The sequence below is a fragment of the Lampetra planeri genome, chromosome 20 (assembly GCF_965212315.1).
Source record: "Lampetra planeri chromosome 20, kcLamPlan1.2.h2, whole genome shotgun sequence".
NCBI lineage: Eukaryota > Metazoa > Chordata > Hyperoartia > Petromyzontiformes > Petromyzontidae > Lampetra > Lampetra planeri.
The window spans coordinates 11,660,578-11,674,057 of NC_136126.1; the positions used below are offsets into that span (position 1 = coordinate 11,660,578).

General features: G+C 57.2%; 1 protein-coding gene across 1 annotated transcript in view; it reads left to right on the forward strand.

Moving 5' to 3' along the window:
* The first annotated feature begins 6,785 nt into the window (after positions 1-6,785).
* LOC144724447 (uncharacterized) overlaps positions 6,786-13,480 on the forward strand; it is a 31,557-nt gene continuing 24,862 nt past the window's right edge. Inside the window, exon 1 of the mRNA XM_078603580.1 lies at positions 6,786-6,884. The gene's annotated coding sequence lies outside the window, so the exon portion shown is untranslated. The remainder of the gene's footprint in view (positions 6,885-13,480) is intronic.

Consider the following 13,480-nt stretch of genomic DNA (forward strand, 5'->3'; position numbering starts at 1 on the left):
GTTGGTGGCGGGAATCACGGGGGCCACGTCGCTGGTGGAAGGGCAGGTAAACGGATAGGTGTGCACCCAGGAGTTTTACGTCTCGAGTGTGTTGTGCCATGAGTGTATTGCAGGTACCGACCTCCTGGAAAAGTTGGGGCTCAACGTGCAGCCTCGCCAGCGATGCGCCACCATGGAAGGCAGCGGATCCCGTTCCTGGGACGAGAGCCGAATTGCCCCCTCTTCGCACCCGTCACCGCTATCCTAGTGACGGCCGTCACCATCAGGCCGCTCGCCGAGATGTTGGTGCCGGTGGCAACACCCTCCACTGACCCCGCGCAACGACCATCGGGTGAGGTAATGCTAACTCCTCACCCGGAGTTGGCGAAACGGTACGGGGTTGTGGGGTCAGCCACGCTGGTAAACGCAGATGGGGGCCGATTGTTTATGCGGGTGTTTAACCCCCACAGTACCCCGGCAATACTGCGACGGCGCACCACGGTAGCCACCGTGCACCCCCTATACGCGCGCCACTCTAACGACTCGGTGTTTGCACTTTGGGCTGAGGACCCCGGTCGCCCCGAGGACAACCAGGACATGGCCTGGCGAGTCGGCCCGACTCCCCGAGCCGAGGTCGTCCCCCTTCTTGACGCGTTACACGTACCTTGGGCAGATTTACCTAAAGGGGAGGCCGATCAGCTGCGCGGGTTACTGCGGGAGTACGCCGACGTGTTCAGCGAACACGACTCGGACGTGGGTCGGACAGACCTCGTTAAGTACCAAATTGAAACCGGTGCAGCCCGACCCATCAAACTCCCCGCGTACCGAGTGGGCGCACCCGAACGGGCCCAGATCAAAGAGGCGGTTGGGGACATGCTCCGCAATAACATAATCCAGCCCTCGGCGAGCCCCTGGTCCGCCCCGGTGGTACTAGTGACGAAAAAGGATGGGTCAACCCGGTTTTGCGTTGATTACCGCAAATTAAACGAGGTCACCCTCGGCGACGCCTTCCCCATACCCCGCATCGACGACACCTTTGACAGCCTCGCCGGAGCGCGGTATTTTTCCACCCTCGATCTCGCGTCCGGGTACTGGCAGGTGGAGATGGCGGAGGAGGATCGGCCAAAAACCGCATTCACCACCCCGATGGGACTATTCGAGTTTCGTGTACTCCTGTTCGGACTCACCAATGCGCCCGCGACGTTCCAGCGGCTGATGGAGTTGGTGATGCGAGGCTTGCAGTGGAACAGTGCCTAATTTACCTGGACGATGTGATAGTGTTCAGTAGATCTCTGTCTGAGCACTGGTCCAGGTTACGAGAAGTGTTCCAGCGACTGCGAGTGGCCCATCTCAAGCTCAAGCCGCGTAAGTGTTACATTGCACAGCGCGAGGTGGGGTACCTCGGACACCGCGTCAGCGAGGCAGGGATGCGCACCGATCTGGAGAAGGTACGCGCCATAGTGGATTGGCCACGGCATAGGAACCTGATGGAGATCCAGTCATTCTTGGGGCTTGCCACCTATTATCGTCGATTTGCAAAGGGATTCAGTGAGATTGCACGCCCCCTCACCCAACTCACTTTCCCTAAGAACCCCTATCAGTGGATGGAGGCCTGCCAGACAGCCTTTACCACCCTCAAAGACTACCTCACCCACACCCCTACCCTGGCTTTCCCCGATTTCACCACCGATTTTTATTTTGGACACCGATGCCTGCAGCAGTGGGCTGAGCGTGGTGCTGTCACAAGTGCAGGATGGGTCATCGCATACGCCAGCCGGACCCTGAGCGGGGCCGAACTGAACTATTGCGTGACCGGTCAGGAGCTGTACACCGTGATTTTCGCGTGTAAGCAGTTCCGACCGTATTTGTACGGCAGGAAATGCCGCATGCGCACTGACCATTATGCCCTGCAGTTCCTCTTCATGTTCAAGGAGCCGCGGGGGCAGATGGCCCGGTGGCTGGCGCAGCTGCAGGAATACAACCTGCAAATCGAGTACCGGGCTGGGCGAACGCACGCAAACGCGGACGCCCTGTCGAGGCGACCCGCAGTGTGTGCCGAGACGAGGGCGGCGGCCGCCTGCCTGTGCTTCACGGGGGGACGCTGCCAATAGGCAGCGGTCCCCCGGGAGCGCGCGAAGACTAACCCCCCTCCGGTGAGAGAAAGCGCAGTGTGCGCCACAGAAACCTCGACAGCAGGAGCCGGGAACTCGGGGGACCGCCCGGCGATCGCGGAGCCCACGACTCGGGACCCAACGGACCGCCCCGCCCTGGCCGGGTGGATCCAAGAAGACGTCGGATGCGCCTTCCCGGGCCTGGACGACGAGCAGCTGAGACGGACCCAGCAGCGGGATCCAGATCTGGCGGCGGTGGAAGCGGCCTTACGGGAGAAGGACGCTCTACCAGGACCCTGGAGTGGTTTGTACGCCCGGTTGTGTGTACAGAACGGGGTGGTACGGGAGCTAACCGAGGCCGGTCAGCCGGGGTGCATCTGTGTTCCCGCCCAGGTGCAACCCCAGCTGCTACGGCTGGGGCATGACCACCCGCTCGGGGGCCATGACGGAGAACGGCGCACCCGGGAGACCCTACGTCGCCAGTATCTCTGGCCCAAATTGATGCAAGACGTGGCCACCTGGGTACAGGGCTGCCGCGCTTGTCAGCAGTGCGGGCCGAAACCGGCATGATACCAGGTACCCCTGAGACCGTTCCGCGTCAGTTGAATGAACCAGTTGGTCAGGATCGACCTACAAGGGCCATTCCCGCAATCCCACCGGGGCAACCAGTATATCCTCGTAGCAGTGGAATAGTTCACACGCTACCCCATGGCGGTGGCCATCCCCGATAAGATGGCACTTGTGGTGGCCCGGGCGTTCGTGGAGCACTACGTACTTAACCACGGGATCCCTGAACGAGTCATTACCGACCAGGGTAGTGAGTTCGAGGCAGAACTGTTTCAGGCGCTGTGCCGAGAGTTCGGGATCCAGAAGGACCGAACCACGGCATACCACCCCCAAGCGAACGGTATGGTGGAGCGTATGAACCAGACCTTAGCCGGGAAGCTCAAACGTATGGCAGCCGCAAATCAACGGGACTGGGACGAACACCTCCCCTATGCCCTGTTCGCCTACACCACCACCATACACACGTCGATGGGACAGACCCCATTCCTAATGATGTTTGCATCGTGAGTCCCGTTTGCCCGCAGACCTGCTGTTCGGCGTTCCTCCACCCCAACCGGAGGAAGGGAGCTGCCCCGTGGAACACCTAATGGAGACTCTGCGAGGGGCCCGGGGCCGGGCCTACCCGCAAGGGGAGGCCGCACATTGGCGACAAGAACAGGGCACCCGACCCCGCATGAAGCCCCCCTTCTACTCGATGGGCTCTAAGGTGTGGCTGCACACCCCTCGCGTCGGGGCCGGACAGGTGGGGAAGCTGACGACCTACTGGCGGGGACACTAGTCCGTGGTGCAGCAGATCTCCCCCTGGACGGTACTGATCCAGGGCGGGGAGAGGGGCCGAGAGATGGTGGTCAACGTCCGCCGATTAAAACCATGGAAGGCATCCCCGGTCAGGGAGAACCCCGCCGCCCGAGTGCCACGAAATCCCGGGGCTCCCGCATCCCCCAAGCTCGGGGACCTCGCACGCTACATGGGGCCCGCCGGGCCCCGAGCCATGAGAGGCCCCGAGCCCCGAGAGGTCCCGGCCCAGCCAGGGGACGGCACGAGCCACGGCCCCTAAACCCTTCTGCCTCTGAGTTTGTCCCCCAGCCCGCAGGTGCCGAGGGATGAAAGGAGCCGTTGGAATGGAGGAGACCGCCGCAGGAACCTTAGAGGACGGAGCTACCCCCCCCCCCCCCGAGACCGGCCACAAGGGCCGGGTGGATCCCCCGGACCCCGCAGCGCTACCTCGTGGAGGCAATCCAGGCGAGGTGCTCCAGTCAACCCGGGACGGGGACTGGCACCTCAGGGGGCTATATGATGCCACAGCGGCGGAGCCGCTCTGCGGGCGCCCCACCTACGATCTCACCACCCCCCACATGAACACACACACCCCCACATAGGGCCCCGAGGGGAGGTCACCTGGCCAACAGGTTTTCACCCAGAAGCCCTCTCATGGGATTGTAATTACATGGTCACGACGGGGCTGCCCAGCCACCGCGGGTAGAAAACACACACGACACACACGGGTCAGCAGGCAGGTAGGGGAGTGGAGCCACGAACGGCGGGAAAACAGGAACGGCCCTCTGATTGGTAGGACAAATGTGCTCGATCACCAAGCCAGCAGCCCCGGGGTTGTCCCTTTAATGCAGAAGGCAAAATGCGGACGTCTGTGATAGCAACGGTCCTTGGTGGGAAATCCGAGCAATCTGATTGGCCGGGGAGGCCAGCGGATCGGCGCCGAATTCTCTTTGATGTAGAGAACAATAAGAGGTGAGAGAAGGTAGAGAAAGAGGCAGTCGTGTTCTTTGGAGGTCAGAGATCGGAGTAGCCACCTTGCCGGCCACTGGATCGTCCATGAGACAAATCTCAGCACAGCCAGGCCCCGCCACCAGGAGAATTTCGTGCAGCCTCGCCTCTCCACGGCTTCCCGCACATCCGAGCCGAACCGTGAGTACGCAAGAGAGAGTTGGGATTTAGCGTAGGGTCCTAGGGAGTTTGATTCCGAGTAGACGAGGTAGATTGGGTTGAGACATTTGGGAGATAGGTTAGTCCTGCCCTGCTGACTCGGACTGATTTGGGTAATAGTAGCTCACAGACGCACCGGGAAGAAATCATTAGCGATCGATAACAGCCTCGTGTGGTTTCTACGAGTGTGAGGAAAGTGCGTGGTGGTGTGTATGTGCTCGGCGTAACGCATGTGATCGGTGCGCGGAGTCACGGTAAAAGAAACGCCGTGCCCGAAGGACTCCGCGAGTGCGCGCTTCGTCCTGTGACCACGCACTCCCGCGCTGCGTATGGGCTAACACCCATCCCGAATACCCGCCACACAGCCCTTTAAATAATCTTCAATACAAACCCCCAATCGGCTACACGGGTACGAGTGACGTCTCGGCCCTCTGACCCCTGATCCCTCGTTCCGCGCATGCGATGGTGCATCGTTCCGAGACCCATCCCGAATACCCGCCCCACATCCCTTTAAATGATCTCCATTATCCACCCTCGGTGGCAGTGTGTGTGCGAGCGACGTCATTGCCCTCTAACCCCTGACCCCCTATTCCGCGCGTGTGATTGGTAAAGCCGGTTAGTAAAGCTAGTAAACAATATAAATATTAATAGTTTACAATGCATTTTGTATTAGAAAGCTGTCAAAATAGCATTTTCATGTAGAGAGACATTTCTAAGAGTAATCATTAAGCTACAGGTGACAGGTGCAGACCTTATGAAACGAACGATGTCGTAATATTTTAGACTGGAGGAAAAGAATGAACAATATGTGAGGTTCCATTATAAGAAAAAGTATATAGGGGTGTATTGTGTGTGATAGATGAGGTAACAGTGGCAGTTTGATGGTTCGAGCATTGAACTTTTTTACTTCTTTCGCACCGTACATAGCCAACCATGCTCATCGGAGTTGAGGGGAAGGACAAAAAACTAAACACAAAAAGAAGAGAGATCCAGAGTTAAAACATCTGACCTGACACTCGAGATGTATGAGTGACAATGGGGTAAAAACAGCAGAGTTGCTAGGTGGGAGACCAGCAACAGCCCACTCTGTCGGTCCTAGACATGGGGTGGTCTCCGTGGACGGGGAGGTGGCCCCCATGGTGGAACTCGGCTCCCTAGCCGAGCGACAAGGAGCGTCGCTCTTCGTCGACGAGTGTCACGCCGATAGTGCATTAGAGGGGGGAGAAGACGAAGGGAGTGAGGCATTCATCCAGCAGTATAGAGACCCTGGCTGACGATGCAGATGGTGCATTAGAGAGGGGAGGTTAGTTTAGGGATAATATGTCTCACTTAAAACGAGTCGAACACTTGTTACCACTGCAAAGAAATTGCAACGAGCAGCCAAAAAATGAAGTGGCAAAATAAGAATTTTCTTTTCTAAAATACTATATTTTGTCAAAATTACTGATTAGAAAAATAAGTTGCCATATTCCCCCAGTTTACCTTATATATGATCATTTCTGAAGTGGCAGGAACTAGGGTTACTTGGCTGTTATTTTAGGCTAAATTAGAAACACATTTAGCGCCTTAGCCCTTAGGTCTATACTTAATAGAATTGTTATCATTGCATTTTTCCTTTCTCAATCTGTCTTACATTCCTGTTCGAGCTGTCCAGAGATTGCTATTGGCTTCTTGCTTTGTGTTTTTTTTAATTTCACATAATTTACGCATATGTAATTTCTTACATTGACATTTTTCAATATGTTTTATGATGTATTGTTTTCAAAGATGTTTTTGCTAATTTATCAATTGAAAAAATTTCAAGTTCATCTCCGGTGTTAATTTCTCTCACCTTATGAAAAAAACACGATTTACATGACTCTTTGTACTGTGCCTATCCTTGCCATATAAGTACATTTAAACAAGAGGATATCTTGGTTACGTTTTTTCATGTAAAAAAAATATTTTTTTTCCGGAGGCCCGACCCAGACAGAGATGCGTCCGATTGGACAAACCGGCCAGGCCCCCATGCGTCACATCACCCACCACCTCCTAAACCGCCGTCGTTGAACACGCACTTCTGAATTTGACGTGCTCGTCGCTGTGTGGAATTCCCTCGCCAAAGAGACCCACGGAATCGAGTAATCGATCGCACTGGTTTAGCAAAGCGACGATCCGGGGGAATCGACGAAGCGCTCGATGATGTAACCCGTGGCTAACACTATATGAGGAAGCATCGGGTGTGACTGCTGCTGCCGTAGATAACCACGGAGAGGCGGGGAAGGCGGCGGCGCTGTAATACAAGTGAAGTATTGGAAAATGACGGCAGGAAACTCCTTGACGGGAACACACTTCTTTTATTAAATCTTGACTTGTAACAATACAACGCGTGGCCTCTCTTCTTCACACCGCACTTCTCTTGACTCAGGATTCTGTGCTGCCGGCTCTCTGTGCCTCGTGTAGACTCCGCGCCTCGGCTACACTCCTCTCTCGCCTCGTGTAGACTCTGCGCCTCTGCTACACTCTCCTCTCTCGCCTCGTGTAGACTTTGCCTCTCTCTCGCTGGCTACACCGTATGCATACTCGGCTCGTGCAGACCGTTCTCTCTCGCTGGCTACACCGTATGCATACTCGGCTCGTGCAGACCGTTCTCTCTCGCTGGCTACACACTACACATTACTCAGCTCGTGTAGACCGTTCTATCTCGCTGGCTACACACTATACATTACTCAGCTCGTGTAGACCGTTCTATCTCGCTGGCTACACACTATACATTACTCAGCTCGTGTAGACCGTTCTATCTCGCTGGCTACACACTATACATTACTCAGCTCGTGTAGACCGTTCTATCTCGCTGGCTACACACTATACCTTACTCTCTTCTACTCTCCATTACTCTCCTCTCCGGGCTCTATCTCTACACCTTCGTCTTCATTCTTAGATGGTTCCACTTCTGCCCCTTGCTCCTCTGTGCATCACCTTATATACCCCTTCTTCCCGGGAGACGGAGCGGATGCGGACCTCAACGTCGGCACCGCTCCTCCGTTACCCAATCCCCACGCGCTATCCCCACGATCCGGTTCCGCTCAGCGCGTGTTTCCACTCTCCGACCAATCACACCGCGCTGCTACCCGATCACTCCCTCTGGGCGCGTCACCGGCACACAGCCAATCAGCAGCACTACCCCCACCCGCGCACTGACGCCTGCTCCTCCCCGTCAGCGCGCGTCACCACACACACACCCGTACATACGCGCTGGCACACGACATATACACCCAGCGCGTATCACCACTACATCACCCCCTCCCACATAGCTCGCAGCCGGCCCGGCTGCTAACAACAACCAACCACGACGATAAAACGACAACCAACAAAAAAAAAACCCCATAACCCCCCGAGTGTGCCCCGTAACATAACACAACAACAACAACAACAAGAATAACTATGTACAGATTGACAATGAACGCGAAAAGTCAACAATAACACGATACGAGCAAATTCGAAACGAACGCGCCCCACGTCCCTGCGACTACACGCAGTGACGAGGCGCTCCAACTGCCCCGACTCCTCACGAGGCAGGTCATGCAAAGTAGCACGACCTGGCGCGAGTCCGTCTGGCTGGTCCATCGTATGGGGCGGGACACTGACGACCGTCCGGCGGTTCCGGCCGCTCCAGACGGCGCGGAACGGGCCTGAAAGGGCCGGCCCCGCCGCGGAGATCCGGCCGCCGGTGATCGGCAGCTGTCAGTTCCGAGACACCTGGGAGCAGATCAGGCGACAATACGTGTGGATCAGGCAGAGACATTTCCCCCTCTGGGTCGCCGGTCACGTCACACGCCCGGCCATCACGACACAAGGGGAGGCCATATGGAGGCGAGAACGGTTTCAGTCGGGAGGGGTGAACGTACCACCGGCGCTTTCCCCACTTTATCTGAACGCACTGGGGCCGTGCAACGCGCACGACCTCCACGGGTCCCCTCCACGGTCTCAACAATTTAGGCGACGTAGCCAAGGGTGCCTGAGGGCAATGCAGCCAGGCCCTGTCACCTGGTTTCCATTCGTGCATGGACACCTTCCGTGCCCGCAACCGTTCATTAGCAATTTGGCGAGCCCGCGAATTAAGCCGTGCGGCCTCCCTCGCCTCTGTCAGCTTATGAATATTAAACTTAATATGTTCTGCCAAATTAGAATTAGTTCGTGGAGCGGACAGGCCAAGTTGCGTTTCTATTGGCGGGTCAGCTTCCCGACCGTACATCAAATAGAATGGGGAAAACCCCGTAGCTGCATGGGGGGCCATTCTATACGCGGCAAGGACTCCCGGGACCTGCAGGTCCCAATCTACATGTGCCTCGCACACCTGCTGGCACAGCATGGAAGTCAAGGTTTTGTGGAGTCTCTCCACCATCCCGTCAGTCTGCGGGTGGTACGGGGAGGTACGCACCTTCTTGGTACCCAGCAGATCGCACACCTCTTGCAACAATTTACTCGAAAAATTTTTACCTTGGTCGGTCAGCAGGCGTTCGGGAGCCCCCTTGTCCAGGACATAGCCCTGGACGAAGGCATCCGTCACAGCCGCTGCCGACTGGTTAGCGAGAGGCCACGCCATAGGCCATCGGGTAAAGTATTCGACCCCCACTAACAAATATTTATTCCCTCTCGGCGTGACTGGGAAGGGCCCCAAAATATCGAGTGCAACGAGCTCGTTGGTACGCGAGACCTGAATAGATTGCAGCGGTGGATTAGCTGCCACGGCCGGTGGTTTACGCCTGGCGCACTCAACGCACCCCTTCAGAATATGCACCACATCACTTCCCATTCCCGGCCAGTAATAGTCACGCTGAAGCAGGGCAAGCGTCTTGTTAACTCCCAAGTGCAAGAGGCGTTCGTGTGCCGCCAAGACAACCCTCCCCCTCACAGCGGAAGGCACCACGAGTGCGTTCCGCCGGGACAAACTGTCCCATTTCAATAACACGCCCCGCTCAAGTACATAGGAGCCGGTACGCTCCTGGTCCCCCTCGGGACCCCCAACCTTGCGGCGCAATGCTAGCAGCGAGCTGTCCGCCATCTGGAGGCGGCCCCATTCGCTGAGCGACAGCGAGAGCAGCGAGTCCCGACCCTGAGAGGCAGTGGAATCATCCCCACTCGGTGCGCCCGCTGTCGCAGCCAGTGCCCCCATCTCCCCCGCAAGCGTCGGTTTACAGCGCGCCGATCCCGACAAACACGCGCATTCATCACAAGGCAACAACCGCGACAAGCAATCGGCATTCGTGTGTCGCAACCCCTTACGGTACGTAGTCGTAAACTGATAGTCCTGGAGGACTTCCAACCAACGCGACAACTGGCCCGAGGGCTGGGCGACCCTCAATGAATACTGTAGCGCCGCGTGGTCCGTTCGGACTGTAAAGTGACGACCATACAGATATGGCCTAAACTGCTGCACAAAAAAAACAATGGCAAGCAGCTCGCGACGGGTGACACAGTAGCGCTGCTCCGCCGGAGACAACACCCTACTACCGTAGGCGACAACTCTTTCGACACCCCCAACGACTTGGGATAGCACCCCCCCAATGCCCGTGTTGCTAGCATCCGTGTCCAGCAAAAAGGGACTGGCAAAATCGGGATAACACAAGGGTGGGGCACCCACCAAGGCGTCCCGGAGGGAGCGAAACGCGGCCTCCTCCTCCGGTCCCCATTTGAACTTCACTCCCTTCGCCGTTAGAGCGTGCAAGGGTTTTGCAATAGTGGCGAAGCGCTCAACGAACCGCCGATAATAAGAAGCAAACCCGATGAAACTACGCACGTCGGAAACGGACGTAGGTGTCGGCCACGAACCGACACAATCCGTCTTCGCGGGATCGGTGGAGATCCCCGAAGAATCGACAATGTGACCCAAGTATCTAACGGACCTACGAAGGAGGTGACATTTGGCCGGTTTAAATTTCAACTTAGCCGATCGCATTCGCAAGAACACCCCTCTCAATCGCCGGAGGTGTTCCTCAAACGTTTTACTGAAAACAATGACATCGTCCATATAAATCAAGCATGTATCCCACTGCAAGCCCGACAAAACCAGCTCCATAAGTCGCTGAAACGTCGCTGGAGAGGAGTGAAGTCCCATGGGTAACCGGTTAAACTGGAACAGCCCCCCTGGAGTCCGAAATGCTGTCTTAGGTTTCGACTCTTCGTCGAGCGGCAACTGCCAAAACCCCGATAACAAATCAAGAGTCGAAAAATATCGCGCACCAGACAATGCATCGAGGGACTCATCCATCCTGGGGAGCGGATACGCGTCAGCCACAGAGATCTTATTCAGGCGACGGAAATCAACGCAGAATCGCAGGGACCCGTCCTGCTTCTTAACCAGCACAATAGGCGCTCCCCACGGGCTAGAGGAGGGTGAAATAATATCGGCTTCTAGCATATCGTTAACAGCCGACTGAACATGTTCCTTCTCCACGGGACTCAGTCGGAAGGGATTTAGCCTGACCGGCGCCGCATCGCCCGTTTCAATGTGATGGTGCAACAAATCCGTGCACCCAATGTCATACTTATGTTTACTGAATACATCAGAGAATTCAATGAGCAACTCGCGCAGCGCACCCAACTGCGCCGCCGACAAATCGTCCGAGGCGGCACATAACGAATGGACCCACTCAAGGTCTTCCCTTGGCTCAACGTTCCGCGCGGGGCTCGAGCCCACCTGCGCAACCAACCCATCATCCCCAGGGACCTGCGCCGCGTGAGCCAGCACGGTGCCCTGCGGGATGACAGCTGGTCGCGACCCCGCGTTCAAAACCATCACAAACGGATCCCTGTCAGCCCGCACCAAAGTGTGAGCCACCGATAAATCAAGACCCCCGACAGCCTTGTTAGAAGGACCCAAAAGCATACTCTGTCCCGAAGCCTCCCTCACCCATGGTTTTCGCAACCGGAGGGGAATCAACATCTGTGAACCCGGGGGCACTTGCACTGTCTGCGTCGCCACCGCTTGTATCGTAGCGCACGCCGTCCGAATGTCAGTAGGGCCCGTCAAAAATGAAATCCGGCGACCCGATGGCAGTTCAATGCATCGTTGATCGATAAGAATTTTAATGGGCATTTTAGCCAAAAAGTCAGTGCCCAAAAGACACGGAACTGCCAAAGAAGACGAAACGAAAACGGGTCCCGATAATTTGATATCTCCAATGCAAATGGACGCCCTAACCTGACCGATAATGCCCAACGATCCCCCATTAGCGGCGTAAAATGGCACATCCACTGGAAGCAGCGGACGACATTGGACTGGAAGAATATTATAAATGAGGTCCGATATAATAGTTGCCGATGCCCCCGTGTCCACTAACACCCTAATCTCAACCCCATCAATAGATCCCGTAACAACGGACGAACCCGCCGAAGCAGCCACAATTCTATGCCCCAATTCCGCCCATTCAATGTCTCCCTGGTCCCGGCCGAACCCCCCTCGCCGAACCGAATCCCCGAACCTTAACCGGCCCTCCTCCGCCGCAACGCGGTGTCCCATGTGTGCCGAATAAACAGGCCGAGCGTGTGAGGTGCCGCGACTTGCCGGGGATTGTAGAGATGACTTGGGCTCTCGGTCGTCGTCCAGCCGAGCTCCCATGGCGCGCTGCCGCGGAGCGCGGCACCCGGATGCCACGTGGCCCCGGAGGCCGCAGTTATAGCACGTGACGAGGGTCGGAGTAGATCTTGGTTGCTCCGACTTTCGGCCCGATCGCAGAGGCGACCGGGCCCCCGGCCTCCAGTCCCCTGGTCGTCCCGTGGCGAACGCCTCCTCTCGTGGGCTGACGACTTGGGGTTCGGCGACCACCAACCCCGGGGCTGCGACGACAGCAGCATTGCAACCAACGCCTTGCTTCCGTTGTAGGGCCTCGTGCGCTTGAATACTCGTGGCGACTCTCAAAGAAGAAATATCAATGTCGTCAGCTGTGTTGATAGGGACCCCCAGGTCCTGCGCCAACTTGAGCAGCTGCTCCAAAACCATCGCGTCTTGGCCCTCCTCGTCCATCCGAGGGAACGCAGCATCAGCAAGAGCCAGCAACGCCGTGCGATAGGCCAGCGCGGTCTCCGTGGCCGCTTTCCGTCTTGCGTAGAACTGATGGCGGCATGTAGAGGGAGGCCCGTAGACCCTGGCCAACAAACCCAGCGCATCCTTCAGCGTGGAGCGGTCCGACTTCCGTTCAGCCCTGAAGGCCGCGAGCGCATCGTCGTCCAGCATGGCGGGCAATGCCCGCAGCGCCGTAGCATCGGACCACGCTGACATCTCTTGATGCGCCAAAAACCTTCGCTGAAATTGGCCCCAGTCTCCGCCTTCCGCCTTGAAGGCTGACAACGTGGGCAGGCGCTGCTGAAAAATGAAGTCATCCGCCTCGTGGTTCCTCTCCGCCTGTCCGTCGGTGTCTAAGATGGCGGCTCCAGCAGCAGACGTAAGATGGCGGACCCCCTCGCGCGCTGATGACGTCGATGCGCGCGCTCGGGAACCCACCACCACGTGGCGCTCGCCGTTCCCGCCAAAAGTAGGCCCAGGCGCAATGGCGGGAATCCCCCATTCGTTTTGGCGGGAATCTGCGGGGCGACCTTGTAAAATGTCCCCCACCGTCCCCGCTCCTCCCGACGAGCTGATCTCCGCCAAGATGGACGCGGCGGCGAGCAGCAGCTCCGCCAGTCGGGAGTGCGCCTCACGAAGCCCGGCGTCTGTCCCCGGTCGCTCGGCCGGCGCCGTCGACGGACCCTGCAGCGTGGGCAAGTCCTCTTCCTCACCCCCCGCCACCAGCGGCTCCGAGTCGTCCAGGTCTTCCTCGCGGTCAATCCCGTGGGTCCTACGGGTCTTCCTCGTCTCCATACTTGGAAGCCCGTTTCACTTCTGACGCCAGATGAAGTAT